Here is a 21611-nt window from a genome sequence, read left to right on the forward strand (position 1 = left end):
GTGGTGGTCCCCATGGCCATCACAGGCTCCAGGAGGGGGCCTGCGTTGCCCCCCTCACAACATCTGAACAGCCCCGGGGAGGTGGTGGTCCACGGGGCTCGGGGGTCTGTTACGGAACCCCAAATTTAAATATTATTGCCCCGGGGAGCTGGCGGTCCCTGGGGCATGTGGGGGGTTCGCGACCCCCACACAGGTATTTTTAATTTTTAATTAGGAAGCCCCAGGGGGTGGTGGTCCCTGGGGCTGTGGGGGGGCAGTGTGCCCCCCACGATCATATTTATTGAGAGCTCAATCAGTGTGGCAGTCCCCGGGGCTTGGGGGGCCTTAGAGGACCCCCAAACTTAAAAAAACAAGCCTTGGGGGTGGCGGTCCCCGGGGCAGTGGGGAGCCATGTGCCCTCGCAAACATTTATGCAAACCCCGGGGGTGACGGTCCCCGGGGCAGTGTGGGGGGATTGGGGCCCTCCCACACATTGTTATTGACCCTGTCCCTGCAAGTAGGACAGGTGGGAACAGAGAGGAGAAATTGCGGAAATTAGAGACCAAATACATTTTAGAACTTAATACCAAGCAGCCATCTGGTCTTAATATGTCGGAATATTTATTTACATGTCTCTGATTTGATGTCAACTGATCAACTGTCCAAATCACCTCATGGATTTTAACTGATATTTTAATGAGTTTCTTTTCTGTATATATATTTATTGAATATTTCATATTTATGAGTTGCTTTGAGAAGATCCTTTTACTTAGATATCTTCGGTTTTATGCAGCTTTTTGTATTACTATTATGGATTGATTTTTATCTATTTTAGACTATATTTATAAGGCTTTGCCCATGCATTACTTGAAGTGTATAAATGTTGCTATGTATGTGGGGATTGCCTCCTTAATGTTGCTCATGTATATTAACATATATATATTGATACTTCTATATCAGCTTTCAATTCCATTGAATCTAATTGTGAAACTCATTAATATAGTTGATACTCCTTGATCAAACAGCATTGGCCTCCTAATAATGGTAATTAAACCGGCAGTGAACTTTCCTACAGTATCCTTAAGTCTTTCCCAATATGACTTTGCCCTGCACTTAGCACTTTATATAAACATGCACATTTTATACTATACTGGGGCTCCAGTTTCGTTACAACGTCCCCTGGCTTTTTGACTTAAAAGTATTTATACAGTTATGTAACAAGTCACTAAAAAGCCCATATATATGGATCTTCGTGTCCTCAAAAAATACAAAATGACCAGAATCGTTCTATTGGAATGACAAGGTCATAGTTTGTTGCACTTTTTTTGCACTAGCACATTTTGCACTTTCACTCACTTTTTAACACCTGTGGTTTTAATAACTGAGATGCTACTTCATGCAGTTTGTATAAAATGGGACGGTTCTTGTGCTTTTATCTATGTAAATATTATGTGTATGCTTTTACTATGTACTAGTATTGTGTTTAATATTTATCCTGCAAATTTGCACAATGTTTATTCAAATACAATCACTAACAAACTCTAAACAAAGGCAGACTACATATACAATCTGAGTAAATAGTTGTCTATGTCTATTGTGCTATAGCCTCGTACAAACGTAACAAGCATGTTAAACAAATATAAACCAATGTGTGAACTTACACTGTGTCATGTTAGCAAGACCTGAGGGAGGGGCCGAAACGCGTCATGGCGTCAACGAGCACTAAATAAAATTATAATTGCACGAAGCTGTGGTCCGTATCCGTCATTTGAACCTGTGCAGGACTGCACTGGAAGAAACGGAAGACTGGGCTATATATATATATATATATATATATATATATATATATATATATATATATATATATATATATATATTCACTGAAAAAGCCATAGGTTTCAGGCCTTATGTAGTTATGTAGTTAGGAATTAGCATTTAAAAAACCTTTAAAATTCACTCAAAAAACTATAAGTTTTAGGGGTGTTATAGTTAGCTGGACATTTTACTCATACAAAACCATTGAAATTGCTCCTATATAGTTAGTTGTACTAACTATATTTCGCGCACCCGCAATCCACTGCTGATGATGTCACATATTACATCATTCATGACATGGTCAGTGACATCACTGATGACATCTCAAATGACATCACTGATGACATCATCCAGTGAATGTGGTTTGCTTCGTTATTTAAATATGCATTATAATAATAATAATAATAATAATCTTTATTCGGAATTTCAAAATTGGAAATCCATAAAAGCATGGTAACACATATTAAAACAGTTATATATAAAAAAAAGTGCAAAATGATTACATGTAACAGGTAAGTTCCACATCTGACTTATAAAAACATTAATTTGTTTAAGGAAATCACTTTAAAGATTTTTTCTGTGTCTGTGTATACACTTCAGAAAATTGAGCACATGGTAACAGGTAGCTTCAGTGTCCAAAAGCTGTAAACACAGTATGGCAGGGCGACATTGTCTGAGACCCCAGGATTTTAATAAAGTCAATAGCCAAACCTTGCGGTGTTCGTGATAAAACTTGCAAAACAAGACAGTGTGCAGGGTAGTTTGTGTTGACTTTTCGTCACAGGGGCATAAGGGTGGATTCGGATCCCAAACGTTTGCTGTTGGAAAAGCTACCAGTCTGTGAAACATGTTTAGTCTGAATCTGGTCAGTAGGAAACGGTCAAAGATACCAATATTAAGATTTAGATAGGGCTGAATTAAAAGAGTGGATTGGACCAAATTATATATATAGCAATTTGCATTGAAGAATGAGTGGATATATAAAAATAAATATCTGGATGGAGGATTTAGTAGCAGTGTAATTGACTGTCTACCTCTCTACCTCTCTCTACACGCACACATATACACATATATATATTTATATATATGCATATGCATTTATGTATGTGTATATATATATACATACATATATAAACATATATAATCTGCATATCTATATAAATACAAATATAAATGCATGCATACATATACATATATGCATGCATATGCATGTTATTTACATGAAAGTTTTAAAAACACTAATAAAAGCAAAGCTAAAAAGCCACCTCATTAAAAAACAGAATGGCTTTAACTTAAACGAGGGCGAGATCTATTGCATTTTCAATGCTTGTTTACCTTGGTTCCATCAAGAAGGCATTCAGATGTGTCACACATTTGCCATAAATTCTGAATGTTAGCACTCTAGTTGCTCATTAGATCACTGTAGTAAAGCTACTGCTCACCAGGGAAGTCTGCTGCTAATCAAACTTTCTATGGCAAAATGAACCCCCTCATTTTGTTCCTTTTTAAATTAAATTATTTCAGACTTACCACAGAGAAAGATACTCCAGTATGCGCTTGTGGATTGGGGATTGAAAATATCAGAAGAGCTTCCCAACACTGTGGTCGAGCCCACCCTGACTTGTAGGGGTCGGGGTGACCCGATGATGAAGCATGACACCACTAGGGTGTGTGAGGGTAATATAAACAAGTTTGTTTCTTCCCCCACATACATGGTTGCGCTAGACACAACCTTATAGTATCACTAGTCGTGTCGCTCCTACCTTTCTGTCCTCTAGACCACAGGTACAGTTTTTTATATATTACTCAACTGACCACCACGTGGTCCACTGGAGTATCTTTCTGTGTTATACTTTTCTGGGAGGACATACTCCGGTCACTACCTCTCTCACCCTCAAGGTACCTGGGTCGTTGCAGTACCTATTTGTGTTATCGTTCAGACTTACCACTTCATTCCAATCAAGATGGCTTCTGGTGTGCCATACTTTTCTCATAAGTAAGACTGTTAGCGCTCTACTTGATCTTTAGAACACTCTGGGACATTCTGTCATAGGGCTATACTTGGGCTACATCTGGGTGATATTTGGGCTACATTTGGGCTCTTTTGTCTCTGGTGGCCATCTTGGGAGACTGCATGTCAGAATTTTTTAATGAAATAGAAGAGGATTTGGGAAGTCACTCAAAATGTGCCCTAATTTTTCTTTCTGCAGCACTAATCATACTTTCTATGGCAAAATATACCCCCTCATTTTGTTCCTTTTTAAATTAAATGTTTTAAGAGTTACCACTGTATTCCAATCAAGATGGCTTCAGGTGTGCCATACCTTTGTAATAAGTAGGACTGTTAGCGCTCTAGTTGTTCTTTAGAACACTCTAGGAGGCTGCAGTAGAACACAAAGGAATCAACTGACAGTCTCTGTCCTTGTTGGATGTACATGTTTTACTGAGAATGTCAGACTTCATTCTCACATGACTGAGAAAGATAATGTGAATTTACAGAAAATATGCTTTCAGTTTAGCTTATAGATCCCCTTCCAAACCACTGTGGGAAAAGCATGAGATAATAGTTTTCTTTCAAACATGATTCATGATATCCCAGCAGGAAGGCTTTTTCACGTGGTAAAATCACCTTAGAACACACCACAATTCCCAAAATGAGTATGGTACCATCAACAAATGATTTATAATGTAACTCAAGTCCTAAAACTCTCTATTAACTACAATGCTTTTTAATGAGGTGCTATCATGTATATTGGTCCCAAGATGGCTGCCAACACTTCTTGGATGAAGTGCTGACAGCCAATCAGATCTCACGATGAGATGTGTGGTTAGGCTCCGCCCAGATATATATGTGTTTTTGAAGTTAATTTTCATAAAAACCACTGGAGCAATTTTCACCAAATATAGCAAAGGCACTTCTGCGTACCAGTCCCTACAATTTTGCCAAGTTTGGTGTAATTCCGTTCAGCGGTTCGGGCTGTAGCCTTGTCAGAACGTCCTATGGAAATTAACATGGGGAAAACACGTTTTGGGACCCCCCCTTTTTTCTCAGCCCCCACTTCACGAATCTCCCTGAAACTTTCAGGGAAGGAGCGCAGCGGAGCTGGCCAAAATTTTGGAAAATTACACGCAAATTCCTCAACCGGCGCCAAAGTCATTCCCAATAGAATGTTGCGGATTTCCTATGGTAGCTAGGTCCTAACTATATATACCTACTGGCTATCGCCAGTAGGTAATATACATATATATATATATATATATATAAATGTAATATGTACACACTTATATGCATTATGACTTGGCTGTGACTAAGTTTGAATGAAAAAAATCAAATATTCATCATGCTTATTTATGTATTATGTTTCTAATGACATTTCTGCCTTATTGTGCTTACTAAATACCTTGGCAGGTAATTTCTGTTCTCAGCACCGGACATAGCAGGAAACACACTGTTCGTCGGTACAGCTCAGTCACTAGCCAGAAGATGGTTGCCTTAGCAACTTAAAAGCTCCTGAACTTCCTCACCTACTCATTCAGCTTTTGCTTTGGGTGTTTCAACAGCATCAGTGACTGTTAAAAGTAACTACTTTTGAAATGCACATACCGATGAGAATCAGAGCAAGAATTCAACACAATTTTCGGACTACCAGGCCGTCAATTTCACACCCCAGCGGGCTTACACATGTGGCTGGGTATATCAGGCCCTGATGTAAGGCTTTGTCATGAAAACTGTGATTTTTGAAAAAAGAAATGAAAAGCAACTGGATTAAATAACTAAGGGCCAGATGTAGGTTGCCAAATACCGATCGCTAACGTTCAAATTCGCAGAATTTCAGCGTTTGCGATCAGTATTTGGCTGAGAGCAATGTAGGTGAGTTTAAACCTACTAGCAAAATAAGGAATCGCAAAATTAGCGATTCCTTATTTTGCTCTTGCATTTAAGGAATCGCTAATTGCGATTCCTTAAATGCAATGTAGGTAGCACAAAAGAAAGTGCACTTTAGGCTTAAGGAATCGCTAATTACCACCAACTTCAAGTTGGTGGTAATTAGCGATTTCATGTAAAAAAATCACTTTTTTTTTTTTTTAAAGTGCCATGTGGCACACATTCATACCCTTAGGGCACGTATGTGCGCCACATGTGCACACATGCACATTTCAGGGGTGCAACAAGGTGTCCTATTGACACCCTGGCACCCTTGAAATAGCTCCCACTATTTGCGATTCTTTAATACCGAATCCCAAATAGTGAATATCTTCCGATTCATTCCTATGGTTCTCCTAGCCCATAGGAATAAATGGATAGGTATTTCCTTATTAACGAATTTCAATTTGATTTGTTATTAAGGAATTTTAAGGAATCGCTAATATTTTAGCGTTTCCTACCTACATTCAATTTAGCAAGTCCTTAATAGAGATTCAGTAAAAATCGCTATTAAGGACTCGCTAAATTGAATTTATCTACATCTGGCCCTAAATAACTAACCTTAGGAGTGATATCCCTGTTCTTGAAATGCAAGTCCTCTCAAAAGCCCGCTCAAGCATTACTGAACAAGTCCATAGTAGAGGCCTTAGCAGAAATGTGTCCTTCAGGCTCCAGCTTGCAGCCTGTTCTCCTTTCGAACATCGAGTAAGCTACTTAGGCAGGAAAAAACACTTCTCACCTTTATTTTATTAAATAAAATTAAAGAAGCTGCTGCTTTCAAAACGTTTTAACTTTAGGTTTTTCAGACCAGTTTCGAAGCTAACCTCAGGTGAAACTAGTCAATCCTTGTAATAAGCATTGCCCTTTGTCCCTTGAACTTATGGAACCATATACTACTGCGAGCTCACCGAAATGCCAAGAACTGAGTGATTTATTTACAACAATTTGACACAGGGCAGCGCTTCATGACACTTTGCTGCACTGCCCTGCATCAAACGAAAAGGCCAGGAATGTGGGGTACCAGCAAGGTCACGCTATTGTGTGAATCCTTGCCTTAGCGCCCTTTCTCTCAACGCCCAGCTTTGCATCTCTAATGAGATGCAAAGTGGGCATTCCTTCCCAAAATAACTGGAGAAATGACGCTAACTGACATTTCTCCAATTATCAAGCTGCACGCTAACATGCATAGCGATACGAAACGTAGCGCTAACCGCGGTTATCGCTACTTTCCTTATGCCTGTTTGCAGTCTGACTTAGCCATGATATCCAATGGAAGGTGGATATCATGGCTGAGTATACCCTCCCCTATCATCAAGCTATCTCCATAATATGTGCGATTATCGCTGGATTTCTAGCGATAATCGCAGATATGGTAGCTTGGGCCAAGAATTTTTATCGCTGTTGAGATAAGCGTTGCTGATAGCATGCTATCTCAGCGATAAAATGCAGCGTTAGCCGGCGATAATTATCCTCACGCTAAGCGCGCTGATCGATAATTATCGCTGGCCCTTGATGATATGCCCCTTAATTTCTCTATAAAACCTCTCTGCTGCATGCTTTTTGCTCGGATAATACAATGTAGTGGTTCTGTGAATAATCCCGCTCCAATGGGAAAAAACTTCAATACTATCGGATTTGAATTAGACCTGTGTGTAATTTGCATTAAACCAACTTATTATATTGTAATCCTTAGCATTTTGTATTGCATAAATGACGTGTATTACCCGAGATAAAGCCATTACACCACATTGCACAAGCAAGATCGCTTTTTGGAAAAAAATCAGGCAGCAGGAGCACAGAAACATTGTGATGGCAACCAAAAATGGGTTTCAGGTCCTTAATGCAGGCACCTCTAAAATGAATCTCAAAAAGTAATTTTAAGTTGATTTCCCCCCCCCCCCCCCCCCCAGGTAGATAGTTGAGGTAATTCGTGTCAGTGCAAAAATCCAGTAAAGGAAGTACCATAGAAAGTGTGGCTGCTACATATACAGTATCAACTTCTTCTTCCTGTCCTGAAGACTTCTCCTTGTGATGTGTTCAGCTCGTGATGATTTTAGATTTGCCTTTTTGAGGGGAAGTATCACTTTTCCAATGTTTGAAATCTCTGTTCCTTCCTCCACTATTGGAACCTTTATTATTTTGATCATAATCAAGTAAGTCCAGTGCAGTACTTTCTAAAATGTTTAATTTTAGAATGAACCACTATTTTTGTTCTTTTTTGCTTTTTATTTGGTTAGTTTGTTGTTGCTAGTTGTACTGGGTTTTGAAGTATAGAGTACATTTAGGCCCATGTAGAACGAAAGGACAGGAAATGGATGGTAAGGGCAATAGATATTTTGGGTAGAGGAAGCTTGTGGTTATATTTATTTCCTCCATTCCTGGTGTTTTTGTGAATTTTGCCCAGATTTGCCATTATTACTGTGGGGTTTTACTGTTGGGCTTGGTCTGCTGTACAATTGGATTTATTTTTAATGTCTTTTTCACATTGCCACTGCTGCTGCTGTGCTACAGGTATTTTGTATTATTTTAGGGGTTTGTGGATGTACTTGTACTCATTCCAAATTTCACTCAAAGCCGAACAGAGCAGCACAGAAAAGTTGCTGCATTGCGTAAAATTGGAGAGCGCAGAAATGCTCCATAATTAGAAAGATATGGAGCATTTCTTCTGTCCCCATGCTCTGGCAGATTGTGGTCTGCATGTGTCTTTTGCACAATAGTGTACCATAGTGTTTTTTTGCAGGAAGGGACACAATCCTACACAAAAATTATCCTAACAGGTATTTTCCTCTATCCACATGTGCTGCAGACTGTAAAAGTAAATAAGAGTGACTTCTATCCTACACCAGGGCTGGTTTGTGTGTGGTGATGCAAATAGGGCAGAACCCCTGGGAATGTTCTTTTATGTATATCTCATGGAACATTCAGTGGTTAACTGTAAAATGAGTAAACAAAATCCTACCCTATGGTTGTGTCGTTTCAAACACCATGGATCGTGGCAGAGGACCGCATAAAGATTACGGTCAGACAATGATCAGATGTGAAGTAGCGTTCCAGACCTACCCCTCTCTGCCTGTTTTACCCTCAATCAATCAATCAATCAATCAATCAATCAGAGAATTGTTAAGCGCACTACTCACCCATGAGGGTCTCAAGGCGCTGTGGGGAGGGGGGGTGAGGTTAAGCAGCTCCGGTCAGTCGAAGAACCAGATCTTGAGGGTCTTCCTGTCGATGTGTAGAGAGGGGGTGCATCTAATGTCAACTGGGAGCTTGTTCTAGGTCTTGGCTGCGATGTAGGAGAAGGTTTTTCCACCCGTTCTGGGTCTGCAGTTTCGAGGGGTTTTGGCTAAGGCGAGGTCGGAGGATCAGAGGTTTCTCTTGGGTACATGGAAGGATATTCTCTCATTGAGGTATTAGGGTCTGATATTGTGGAGGCATTTGTAGGCTTCGGTGAGTATCTTGAAGGCTACTCTCTTCGCGACAGGGAGCCAGTAGAGGTCTGGCAGGTGTTGGGAGATATGTTCTTGTTGAGGGATGATGAGGACGAGTCTGGCTTCGGTGTTTTATATGGTCTGGAGTTTGCGGAGCAGAGACTTGTTGAATCCGGTGTAGAGGGCGTTTCAGTAGTCCAGTCTGCTGGTTATGAGTGCGTTGTTTCTTGATTTGGGGGGATCCATTTGAAGGTCTTTCGAAGGATGTGGAGGGTGTTGAAGCAGGTGGCGGCAATGGAGTTGAACTGTCAGGTCATGGAGAGAGAGAGTCGAGTACGATGCCGAGTTTCTGGGTGTGGTCCTTTGGTGTGGGCGGGCTGCCGAGGGCTGTGGGCCACCAGGTGTTGTCCCATGCAGTGTGAGAGGATCTGTGGACAAAGACCTCTGTCTTCTCTGAGTTGAGCTTCAGGCAGCTGCTGCTCATCCAGGATGCAACATCCTTCATTCCTTCCTGAAAGCTGAGTCGGGTGGTGACGGGATCCTTGGTGAGGGAGAGAATGAGCTGGGTGTCGTCGGCGTAGTAGACTAAGTTGAGTCCGTGCTATCTGATGATGGCAGCTGGGGGACCATGTAGATGTTGAAGAGCGTTGGGCTGAGAGATGATTCTTGAGGTACTCCGCAGTTGATCTCTGTGTGTTCGGAGAAGAAGGGTGGCAGTCTGATTCTTTGGGTTCTGCCGGTGTGGAAGGAGCAGAGCCATTCGAGGGTGGTACCCTGTATACCGGTGTCATGGAGTCTGGTGGTGAGAGTGCGGTGGGAAATGGGTGGTCTTGGTGCTGTGGTTTTTGTGGAATGCACATTGGGAGGGGTCGAGGATGGAGTTTTCTTAGATGAATTTTGTTAGTTGGACGTTGGCGGTCTTCTCAGTGATTTTGGCCGTGAAGGGGAGGAGGGAGATGGGTCAGTAGTTCTTGAGGTACGAAGGATCTGCCGAGGGTTTCTTGAGAAGGGGCTTGACTTCTGCGCATTTCCAGTCATCAGAAAAAATGCCAGTTTTGAAGACGGTGTTGATGGGGCACCGTAGTTCTGGAAAGACTGCGGCAGCTCTGTGGAAGATGTGAGGAGGGCAGGGGTCCGTGGGTGCTCCTGAGTGGAAGCCTTTCATGGTTGATTAAGTGTCTTCTGTGGTGGCTGGTGTCCAGGTGGAGATAATAGGTTTACTGGTGTTGCTGGGGGAGTGCGTGGTTTCGCCGTCTGGTGTCAGTTTGTTGAATTTGTCATAGAGGGACTTGATTTTCAGATGGAAATAGGTGCTGAGTTTGTTGCAGAGGTCCTGGGAGGGGTGCTGTCCGTGGCTTCGCTGGGGTGTTTAGTGAATTGTTGGATGATGCTGAAGAGTTCCTTTGAGTTGATGGAATTGGCGGTGATCTTGTTCTGGATGTAGGTCCTTTTAGTTGATCAGATGAGTTGGTAGTGCTCTGTCATGGCATTCTTGTATGTGGTGTGGTCTTCTGAAGATTTGCTGTTCCTCCACTTCTTTTGGAGACATCTGCAGGTGCGTCTGGATTCTTGGAGGTCAGAGGTGGCCTTCCTTGGGCGCTGTCTGTCGGGGATGTGAAGGGGTGCGAATTTGTCTACGCAGTTGGTAATCCATTTGTGTCGTTCTTTGGCAGTGAAGTTGGCATCTGTCGGGGTGGAGGAGGCATTGAGGTTGAGGATGGAGTAGAGGTGCTCCTCGGTGACCTTACCCCAGTCCCTTCGTGGTCGCCAGGGTGTAGGTTTGGGGGCAGTGGGTTTGTTGAAGTGTAAGTAAATGCAGTGGTGGTCCTTCCAGAGGGGCTGTGAGGTGTGGCTGAGTGGACGTTGTTGCCTCCTGCGAAGATGGGGTTGAGGGTGTGTCTTGGCTAGTGGGTGGGGTTGGTGATGAGTTGTTGCAGCCTGAGGTTGGTGAGGTTGTCCAGGAGGGTGGAGGAGTTGGGGTCGTTGAGTTTGTCGAGGCGGAAGTTGAGGTCTCCGATGAGTATGTAGTCTGTGGAGGCGATGGCATAGGGTGTGACAAATGTGATGATAGTGGTGAATGCTGTTCGAGATCGGGGAGGCCTGTAGGTGAGGGTGCCCTGTAGGGTGGTTCTATGGCTGGTCTGGATCAGGAAGTGAAGTTGTTTGGTGGTGGTGGAGGAGTTTTTCGTGGTGGAGGTGGAGAGTCAGAGGGAGCTGTTGCGTGCGATGGTGAGTCCTTCTCCTGGGTGGTTGGGGCAGTCCTTCTTTTGGCTCTTGTATCCGTGGGGGATATCGGTGGTGATGTACCGGACAGAGGAGGCATTGGTCCAGGTTTCCACGAAGAAGGCGACGTCTGGCGAGAGGGTGTTGAGGAGGTCCCAGATCACGTTGAGGAGGATGCACTTCAGGACTTCGCTGGTGTTGGCATCCAGCGTGGGGGCGGCGGCAGGTCATGGTCGGGTCATGCACAGACGCAAACAGGCTTGCCTTTGGCATGCCAGCGGTGCAACTGCTGAGCAAAGCCATGCAGCAGCCACCATTAAAAAGGGAAGGGGGAGGGATGTGCAGCTGGTAGTGGGAACTGGCAGGGGGAAGGGCCGCTGGGGCAGCAGCAGCAGGAGAGGGCAACAAAACAGGCACAGAACACACAACAAGGGCACAGGAATGCAAAACAGGCAAAAAATGGACAAGGCACAAATACAAGGCACAAAAAAAATTACCAGGCACAAAAACAATTTACATGGCACAGAAAACAAGTAAACAGAATGAAGGACAGAAACGGTCACAGACACAACGACAGACAGAGACAGAAAGCAGCGGGCCAGCATAAGAGCAAGGCTTTCCCACTGGATCACCAGAGATGAGGCACAGGCAGGAGCCTGCGGGGGTCAGAGGGCCTCGAACACCTGCCAGGAGAGATGTAGGCGTCAATGGCACAACAGTGGAGCTGCTGAGGCAGGGAGCAGGGACTCTGGCCAGGAGGTCAGAGGTCCTGCTCGCACACCCCGCAGCGGCAGCCTTTAAATAGGGAAGGAGAGAGGGACGTGCAGCTGGGAGGTGGGTGTGGGAACCAGCAGGGGCAGGGGCCACGGGGGCAGCAGCGGTGAAAGAGGGCATCAAAACGGCACGGAGGACACAACCAGGGCAAAGGAACCTAAAACAGGCAAAAAATAGACAAGGCACAAATGCAAGGCACAAAAACCAATTTACAATGCACAAAAAACAAGTAAACAGAACGAAGGACAGAAAATGGTCACAGACGCAAAGACAGACAAAGACAGACCGCAGCGGACCAGTAGAAGAGCAAGGCTCTCCCACTGGACCACCAGGGATGAGGCGCAGGCAGGAGTCTGCGGGGGGCGGAGGGCCTCATACACCTACCAGGAGAGGTGTAGGTGGCAACAGCACAACAGCAAAGCTGCTGGGGCCAGGAGCAGGGACTCTGGCCACTTTAAAGGAACAGACACCCCCTTCTTTGTATTCACCAATTTGTTGAGCCAGCGTCTGTGTGTGTGAGTGTGTGTCACAGGTGGAAATGTTATTGTGGTTCTCCATGTATCCTTTTCTTGCCATGTGGCAACCACCATTTTATGGAGCCATTGTCTATGTCTGATTATTAATCATTGTGTGTCTTGTTTAAAAACCTTAACTGCCCTGAACCTGACAAAGAAATTGTCCACCCTTATTGTCTTTTCTGTAGTCTCTACTTGACCTGAGCTCCCTTATCAGGCTAATCCCAGTGCAGGCCTCCAGTGTAAAATCCTGCAATCAGTGTTGGAAACTTGGTGATGCATAACCTTTATCTCTCCCTTGATGTCCCCTGAGAACTCAGCCTCCTATCAATATTAACGTTGTGTGCGGGATGCAGCTGATCACCATATCTGGCAGAATACACCCTGGCGGGAACCTAAGCCCAGAGTGTAATATTTGACATCCTTCTTCTTCTTTCGCCTTCATTACCTGGGCCACCATCCACCTTTGGTGGGACTACAAGTCCCACGGTGCAACGCATTCCCATATTCCCACCGTAGATCCGCATTTCTGCTGCCACAGGTAAGGGGGAGGCACTTCCATCACGCTACAAAACTCTGCCTCCCCCGCATCACGGGACGCTGTCATGTGCGTGGCTCAGCTGATCACCAACTCTGGCAGAATACACCCTGGCAGGAGCCTAAGCCCAGGGTGTAATATTTTTTTCACAGAGACAATGGTCCCTAAAGTAACTAAGTGAATTCAATACAAAATAGACTGAATAGTTCTATATTGATGTCCAGCCGGACAGTTTAATTACATTTAATAAGAAATTCGTATCAAAAAATTTTTTTTTGTTAAAAGATGTAAGTGGGACACCAACCGGTGCCTGACTCAACAAACTCCACCAGGGAGAGACATACAACATAAATTTTGTAGGCAAAACAAAAGGCAGTCTGATTGGTATGAATTATATACAGACTATTCATAAACTACACATATGCACACATAAATACTGATATATTAGTGACATTTGTGTATTTTGTCGACGACGTTTCGAACTTCCATTAGTTAAGAGTTCATCTTCAGGACAATTGATCCTTTGCCTATTTACAGATGCAAGCCCGTCAATTTGGTAGAGGGACCGCCACTTGGTTTGGGGTACCTGGGATTACCGAATTACATATTGCGTATTGCGACTTGTAAGTGGTAATTGATGCCGGTTAGTGCAGTACTTGATAGAAGCACGTTCAAGAATAAAATTCGGTAATAACGAAGGAAACGTCCACAATAGGGATCCGGTTTCCAGAAGGGGACGTAGCCCCGGGCTTGTACAGTCGCGGTTCCTCGATGGGAATCAGTTCTTCGTGTAACTGACGGCGGATGATGGAAGTTCGAAACGTCGTCGACAAAATACACAAATGTCACTAATATATCAGTATTTATGTGTGGATATGTGTAGTTTATGAATAGTCTGTATATAATTCATACCAATCAGACTGCCTTTTGTTTTGCCTACAAAATTTATGTTGTATGTCTCTCCCTGGTGGAGTTTGTTGAGTCAGGCACCGGTTGGTGTCCCACTTACATCTTTTAACAATAAAAAAATTTTTGATACGAATTTCTTATTAAATGTAATTAAACTGTCCGGCTGGACATCAATATAGAACTATTCAGTCTATTTTGTATTGAATTCACTTAGTTACTTTAGGGACCATTGTCTCTGTGAAAAAAGTACTACCCATAGGTCCCTAACGATTGCACCTTGGGTTCCCTTGTGTTGTAAAATACAGGGTGTAATATTTGACATCTTTCTTCTTCTTCCGCCTCAATTGCCTGGGTCACCATCCACCCTGGTGGGACTATAAGTCCCAGGGCGCAACGCATTCCCGCCGCAGCTCTGCATGTCCGCTGCCACAGGTGGGGGAAAGCAAAACCAAAGGGGATGATGGACGGAGTGTTGAACATTGCAAGCACTCACCCCCAGTCAACTGATCTGGGTTTAATTCATCATCATGGACCGACCCATGAGAAGGGACATACCCTAGACTTGACCTTCTCTACTTTCCCTTTAGAGATGTTGGCTCCTATCCAGGTGCTCTGGTCTGACCATAGGCTGGTGAAATTTTATTTCCCGGATGTTACGAAGCCTTCCGGTGCCCCCCGGCAGACTTCTGTGGGATTCAGGGCACTTCACCGGATTACTCCGGAACTGCTGGCACAGGCTTGTGCAGACCATCCCTGCGTGTTAACGGGGAACTTAGAGGAGGATGTGGAGCGATTGCAGGTCTGGCTCTCAGAGAGACTTAATGATCTTGCTCCTCTGAGACCTCTCCGCAAACCTGGAAAAGGTGCATCTGCCCCTTGGTTTACGGAAGCTTTAGCGGCTTCACGGCGGCAATGCAAGGTGGCGGAAAGAGCATGGCGCGTGAAATACGACGCGTTGGCGAAACTCGCCTACAGGTCTATGGCGAAAGCGTATCATCGGAACATCCTCGCGGAGAAGAAGGTCTATTTCGCGAGAAAAATTGAAGCGGCCTCCAATTCCTGTAAGGAGCTTTTCGCCATTGTGCGGGAGTTTACAACGTCTCGCGCAGCACCAACCCAGACCTCCCCCCCTGCGCCTTGGGTCAGGGCGATTGCGGATTTTTTCACCTCTAAGATCCAGCGGATCCAGGACTCCTTCCAGGTGCTGGAGCCTGAGATGCCAGGTTGGGTGGAGAATGCCGCTGTTACCCGACCTAACGCGGGTGTGGCTCTGGCAGCTTTCCCTCCTCTCTCGCTGACCGCTTCACTTGACCTGATGGCTGGGCTTAAATCAGGTTCCCCCCGGGACGCCTGCCCCGCTAAATTTTTGGCTAAAATGGCAGCTGTTATTAATCCACTCGTGAACCCCTTGTTGAACTGTTCTCTTGCACAGGGTGTGGTTCCCCAGTCCTGGAAGCAGGCAATGATTATTCCCCTGCTAAAAAAGCCTGGCTTGGATGCGGAGGTGTTTGGCGAATTATCGACCTATTTCGCTTCTGCCGGCTTTTGCGAAGGTCATTGAAAAGCATGTCCATAAGGTGCTTGCCGATTACCTGGAGTCCCACGACCTACTGCACCCCACCCAGTCGGGTTTCCGCACCAACCTTAGCACCGAAACGGCTCTCCTGGAAGTCTCGGAGGCGATAAAGGAGGTGCTGGATTCGGGCGGGAGAGCGATGCTGGTGATGTTAGATCTGTCGGCGGCCTTCGACACCGTCCCGCATGAGGGTCTTCTCGCAAGACTCTCTGAGATTGGTCTCCAAGGGACGGTGCTCCAGTGGTTTCGATCATTCCTGGCAGGCCGTCGACAAACGGTCTGGGCTTCTGCTTGCTCCGCCGAGATGTCGCCATTGGGTGTCGGAGTTCCTCAGGGCTCCGTCCTGAGCCCAACTCTATTTAACATCTTCATGACCCCTCTGGCGGCACTGGCGGAGTCTTTCGGGGCCCAGATCGTTTCTTACGCCGATGACACCCAGCTCCTCTTCACCTGTGAGAGGGGTGCTGACTTCGATGGAGGTAGGATCCAGGGTTGCCTTGAGGCTGTGTTTCAATGGTTCCATCATAACAGCCTCAAGTGCAACTCGGATAAATCCGAGGTCCTTTTTTTTGGGTGCAGTGCGGATCCGGACTGGAAAGTGTGGTGGCCTGAGAACATGTTTCCACCAGCAAGTTCGTCCCAGGTAGCTAAAAACCTTGGGATTAAGATCGACAATGGCCTCACACTACGCTCACAGGTAATCGGTCTCACTGGTACCTGCTTCGGTTTACTCCGGATGCTACGCAAGTTCCTTCCCCTGCTATCGGAGGAACACAGGAAGATCACGGTGCAGGCGATTATAGGCTCGAGAATTGACTATTCCAACGTCCTTTATCTCGGCCTGCCAGAATACCTGCTCCAACGGTTACAGGTTGTCCAGAATTCGGCAGCACGTGCCATCTTCGGACTATCTCGCCGTGCCAGAGCCTCAGGCCTCCTGGAGGCCCTGCACTGGCTCCCTGTCCGGAAGCGGATAATTTTTAAGACTCTTACCCTGGCACATAAAGCCTTGCACGCCTCCGGAGCAAAATACCTTCAGAAAAGGTTGACCTTCTACTTTCCGGCCAGGTCGCTTAGGTCTGAAGCCCTGTCCCTTGTGGTGGTTCCTCGCGTGAAGAGAGCCCGCATCGGTGGCCGCTCTTTTAAACTACTAGCGCCTCAGTTGTGGAATAAACTGCCTGTGTCCCTGCGTAGCATTCCTAATCTGCTGGCCTTTAGGAAAGGACTCAAAACCTGGCTTTTTACTTCTTAGTTCTGGCCCATAGTTAGGTTTTCTTCCTCTCTGGTTTCTTTTTTACTTCACCTCCCTGTTGTGTTAGTGTGCAATTCAAAGCGTCGGGACACTCTTCTGAGTAGCCGCACGCTATATAAAACCTTTTATAACATAACATAACATAACATAACATAACATCATTCTTTAGCTCACTCCGTCACCCCTGTTCAGACATGGCCATATGCCAATGCGGTAGCATTTCTGGTTGTTTATATTCTAGTTCGCCACAAGTGTGACACATTATAGGTCTAGCAATGTGGTGATGTATTTGTATATTCCTATAGAGCACACACCAATTTGTCTCAATCTATACCTAGAAAATGAAGTAGGATGTCAGTCCTTGGAGTAAACCTGCACTCCATGAATAAAGAACCATAGAAACTAGTGACAAACCAACTTCCACATTCCACATTTAAATTAATCATCACAATTACTAAAATACTCTATGATGTAGCCGTGTACAGAAATTGGTGAATACATCAGATGTTGTCAGTCCTTGTGAAGGCAAGTGCTACAATTTCATATTTAGTTGAGCTTCAGCTTCTCCTAAGGTTTTTCAAAAGAGAGGTGAGGCGAAAGGAGGATGCACGGAATTGGACAGGGAAAGATTACCGCAACCCAGAACTACCTTAAACAGCGAACGTTGTCATGTTGAGCAGAGAGAGGACCTAACACCAGAAAATATAAATGGAATTAAATTACTTGATCATGAAGATCAGTGCCAAATTTGTGTCTCTGTTTAAGGTGGTCGGCTTTGGTACTTACTTGCTAGCACTGGGAGGAGGTGTTTAGGCTATAGCAGTACTCTACTCCTTTATCTAAATATAGACACCCGCTCTCACTGCACTTTGTAAATCAATTTGAACATATTCCATTAACTCAGAGATGACCACCCATCTGTAAATTTCATACATAGTCTGCAATTCGTGGCTCAAGTCTGTTGCCCATGAGCATCTATTTGCGGATGTCTTTTATTTGTAATTCTAGATAATGGCAGGGAGCAGTTGAAGGACTAGGACCAGTCCGACTTTTGAACAGCCTAGGGTTTCCAACAGTCCTACACTTTCCAGGTTTGTCCTGCTGCCAGCAGAGGCAACGTGGGGCATCCCTTTGCCCTTGTTAGCTCTCTCAAAGGGCAAGCAAACCTCTCTTTTTCAACCCTTTTATGAGCTGTTACCCCGGTGCCTATTATTGGCTGATAGAAGGAGCTGCAGCGCCAGTGGGCAGACTTAAAATACAGCTTCAGGAGCACTTCAGCTATTGAGATGCAAGTCTGCCACCTGGTGATGAGCAGCTCTGATTATGTGAATAAAAACCATGCAGGGGACCTGTCATGAGAGTATGCCCTTGGTGTTTTTATATTTGATTAACTCTGCTTCATAATGCAGACAAATTGTCACATCAGTGGAGAGAGGCACAGGAAGAATATGATTTACTCAGAATCATACCGTTTTGTAAAATGGAAGACACAAGAGTGCTGCACACTGCTACTTGTTGCAGCAGTATTTTATTTTGGTGATTATATCATGAGACTGAGCACTTTTAACCTCCACAGACAATTTCCTGTCCATTTTTATAACCATATGCTTATTAGCAGCTTTTACCTTGATTTTACATTTTCTTAATAGTTCCATACAGACAGCAGCGGAGTTTATTCAAAAAGTAATTGTCCAAAAGCACCCAATTTGGCCAAAAGGTAGGCCAGGAATTGTGGGGGATAGTCACAAGAACATGTGCTAAACATCACAATAAAAACTTAATGCAACCTTCAACATCGCAGTCCATCGTGGGAAAATTAGGCTGTGTTAACTAAGTATTCACAACACGGCTGTGCCATGCAATCGCCACCAGATAACGCATCAAATGACCACGTTAGAATCAATGCCACGCCACAAAAATGTGAAAAGTGAAAGCAAAAAATCTAGCGATGGGGCCAATCACGGTACAAAAATCTGCAAAAACCAGCCACAGGCCTGCAATTCACATGCGTCAGGTGGGAAAAATCACCATAAAAGTAGAAAAAACAGACAAACAAATGCCGAACAACAGCAAAGCACAATGGATGGTGCCGGAGCAAGTAAGAGGAGAACCTGAACCCCACAAGCCCCCTGGAGGAACAGCCTGCGACCTCGGGGTCAGGGAAGGCCAAGGAGAAGAAGAGTAGCAAGAAGCGGTTCAGTACTCAGGAGAACAGGATCCTGATAACATAGGTGGTCGAACACCATCAAAAACTGTTCGTCACCTCCACTGTGTAATTGGCAAGCAAAAATGAACTATGACAGTCCATTGTGGACAAGGTGAATGTAGTGGGAGTGCTGAAGACGACAATGGAAGAGGTCGAGAGGCGCTGGAATGACGTCAAGCGCAAAACCAAGCTGAAACTCGCCAACAACCGGAAGGCAGCAATACAGACTGGAGGTGGGAGTCCTGCGCCACAGGAGGAGCTGGACGATATGGAGGAAATGGTGTCTACAGTCATCAGTGGCGAGATGGTGGCAGGAGTCGGGGGACCAGACACTGCTCAAACATGACCGGACACAACAACAACAGGGTGAGTAACGACCAGGGACAGGGGTGACGGGGAGATGGGCACAATGGCACACATGTACAATTGAGTAGAGCACACCTGCAGACAAACCATGCCCCAACTCCCACCAAGAGACCAATGTACCCAAATATGCAACATCTCAGCACTGCATAAGTCAGGCAAAGGCACATCACATGAGATAGAGAAGGGGCATCAAAATCAGAGCTGCAGGGGCGACTCTCCTAAAATGCAGCACACACACATAATAGGCAGAGCACATCAACACTGACAACAATGTGGCACAAACCGCAACACATCCACAACAGAACAACTGGTGCCGACTGGGTGTCGACACTGGCCAATCACAAGTGGCAATGCAGGAAAATGTGAGTTGAAAATACACAAGTACAAACACACACATGTCTGTTGTCGAAATGTCCACTGTCCACCCTCAAATAGGCAGCTCCTCCCAAACAGCCATGATGTACACAGTCATGCAGTCTGCATGTAGACATGGACAATGCGATAACATACATGTGAACACATTGTTAAACTGCATCTCCCCTTCACATTGCAGAGGGAGAATCAACACCAGAGCAGCCCAAACCTCTCTTCTCTGAGGACGAAGAGGACCACCACAGCTTTGACTCCGACGCCCTCTAAGAGTTTATAGACAGCCTCCGCAACACACCTCCAGGAGCAGGGCAGCCCAGTTGCATCAAGGATACCCCACCTCCAGCACAGACCACACGGCAGGCAGCACCCAGCACCAAGGCTGCCTCCCACGACCCCCACGAAGAACTAATTGCCTTCGAACGCCGTGTGTTGGGGTGCCAGGAGCAGCTGGTTTAACAGGTGTGGGTGGGGTTCGACCGCATGGCAAACAAACTAGATGCCATACAGGGACCACTTTCGGACACCCACAGTCTGCTCCATTCTCTCCAATGGACCATGGCTGACATCGGTGGAGCCCTGACTCAGAGACTAGAACAACTGTCAAGTCAGAGTGGCTCTAGCTATGTCACCCGGGAGTTGGGACACATGTGGAGGTTAATGGAGACCATGGAGTGGACCAATGCGGAAAGAGCAGCTGCCATGGCTGCACACCAGTAACAGGTAGCTGGGTTCCTCAATGACCACATGGCATTGCTTCCACAAGGCCTGGTGCTGATGCATGCTGATGCTACCTCTACATCCACATCTTCACACCCTGAAGTGTCTTTGCCACACAGTGCAGCAGACGTTCCTCCTCCGGCCCCTGAGGTGCCACTGCCACACAGTGCAGGAGACAGAACACCACCACCCACACATGAGGCACATGGAACAGCAGAGAACGAAGATGCAGATGACACCTCCTTCGTGGTAAGAAGGACACTGTAGCATTCATCTCTGCCATGTGGCCGGTTTCAGCTCAGTACTGCCCTCTGCATCATCACCTACCACTGTCCCCGATGCACCCTGCGACACTTACCTTGGAACTCAACATGAACTGCCATATTCTGTTTGATCGCCAACAACACAGCAATTAGACTGCGGACTGTACTCTTCCCCTTCCTTTGGACTTGTCATTCCCTGAAGGACTCTGGCTGGTTCTCTGCGGACCAACATCATCATGTGTGGTGTGCACGGCCATGTACTGATCCAGATGCAACACTGCACTGAATGTGCATTAAACATTCTGAATCACACAGATGTGTCGTGTCCATGGTCTGTCATGTGTGGTAGCATGGATGAATGTAGGGTCCGTGAATTCCTCTTACGTCCATGTGGCTCATGTCATTGGAATTGGTTAACAGGGTAACACATTGCCGAATGTTGTCTGGGTGGTGCAGTCGCCACAACAGCGACACCCATTTGATAATTCCCTGTCCAGCCCCATACGGTTCCACGACCAGAGCTCCGGGGTCTTTGTACAAACCCATATGCTGGACTGGCATATGCTAGGTCAGCCCACTACGCTTACGCCCACGGGGTGGACGACAACGCTTCATGTGCCAGGACTTCTCTGTAGTGATATTCTGCTCACAGGTCTAGTTGTCAGCATGCCACAGCCACTCCCTCATGGTTAGTATACACCCACACCACACCCATCCAGCACACATCACAGGACATGTGACCCGGGCAATAAG

The sequence above is a fragment of the Lissotriton helveticus genome, chromosome 2_1, assembly GCF_964261635.1.
Source record: "Lissotriton helveticus chromosome 2_1, aLisHel1.1, whole genome shotgun sequence".
NCBI lineage: Eukaryota > Metazoa > Chordata > Amphibia > Caudata > Salamandridae > Lissotriton > Lissotriton helveticus.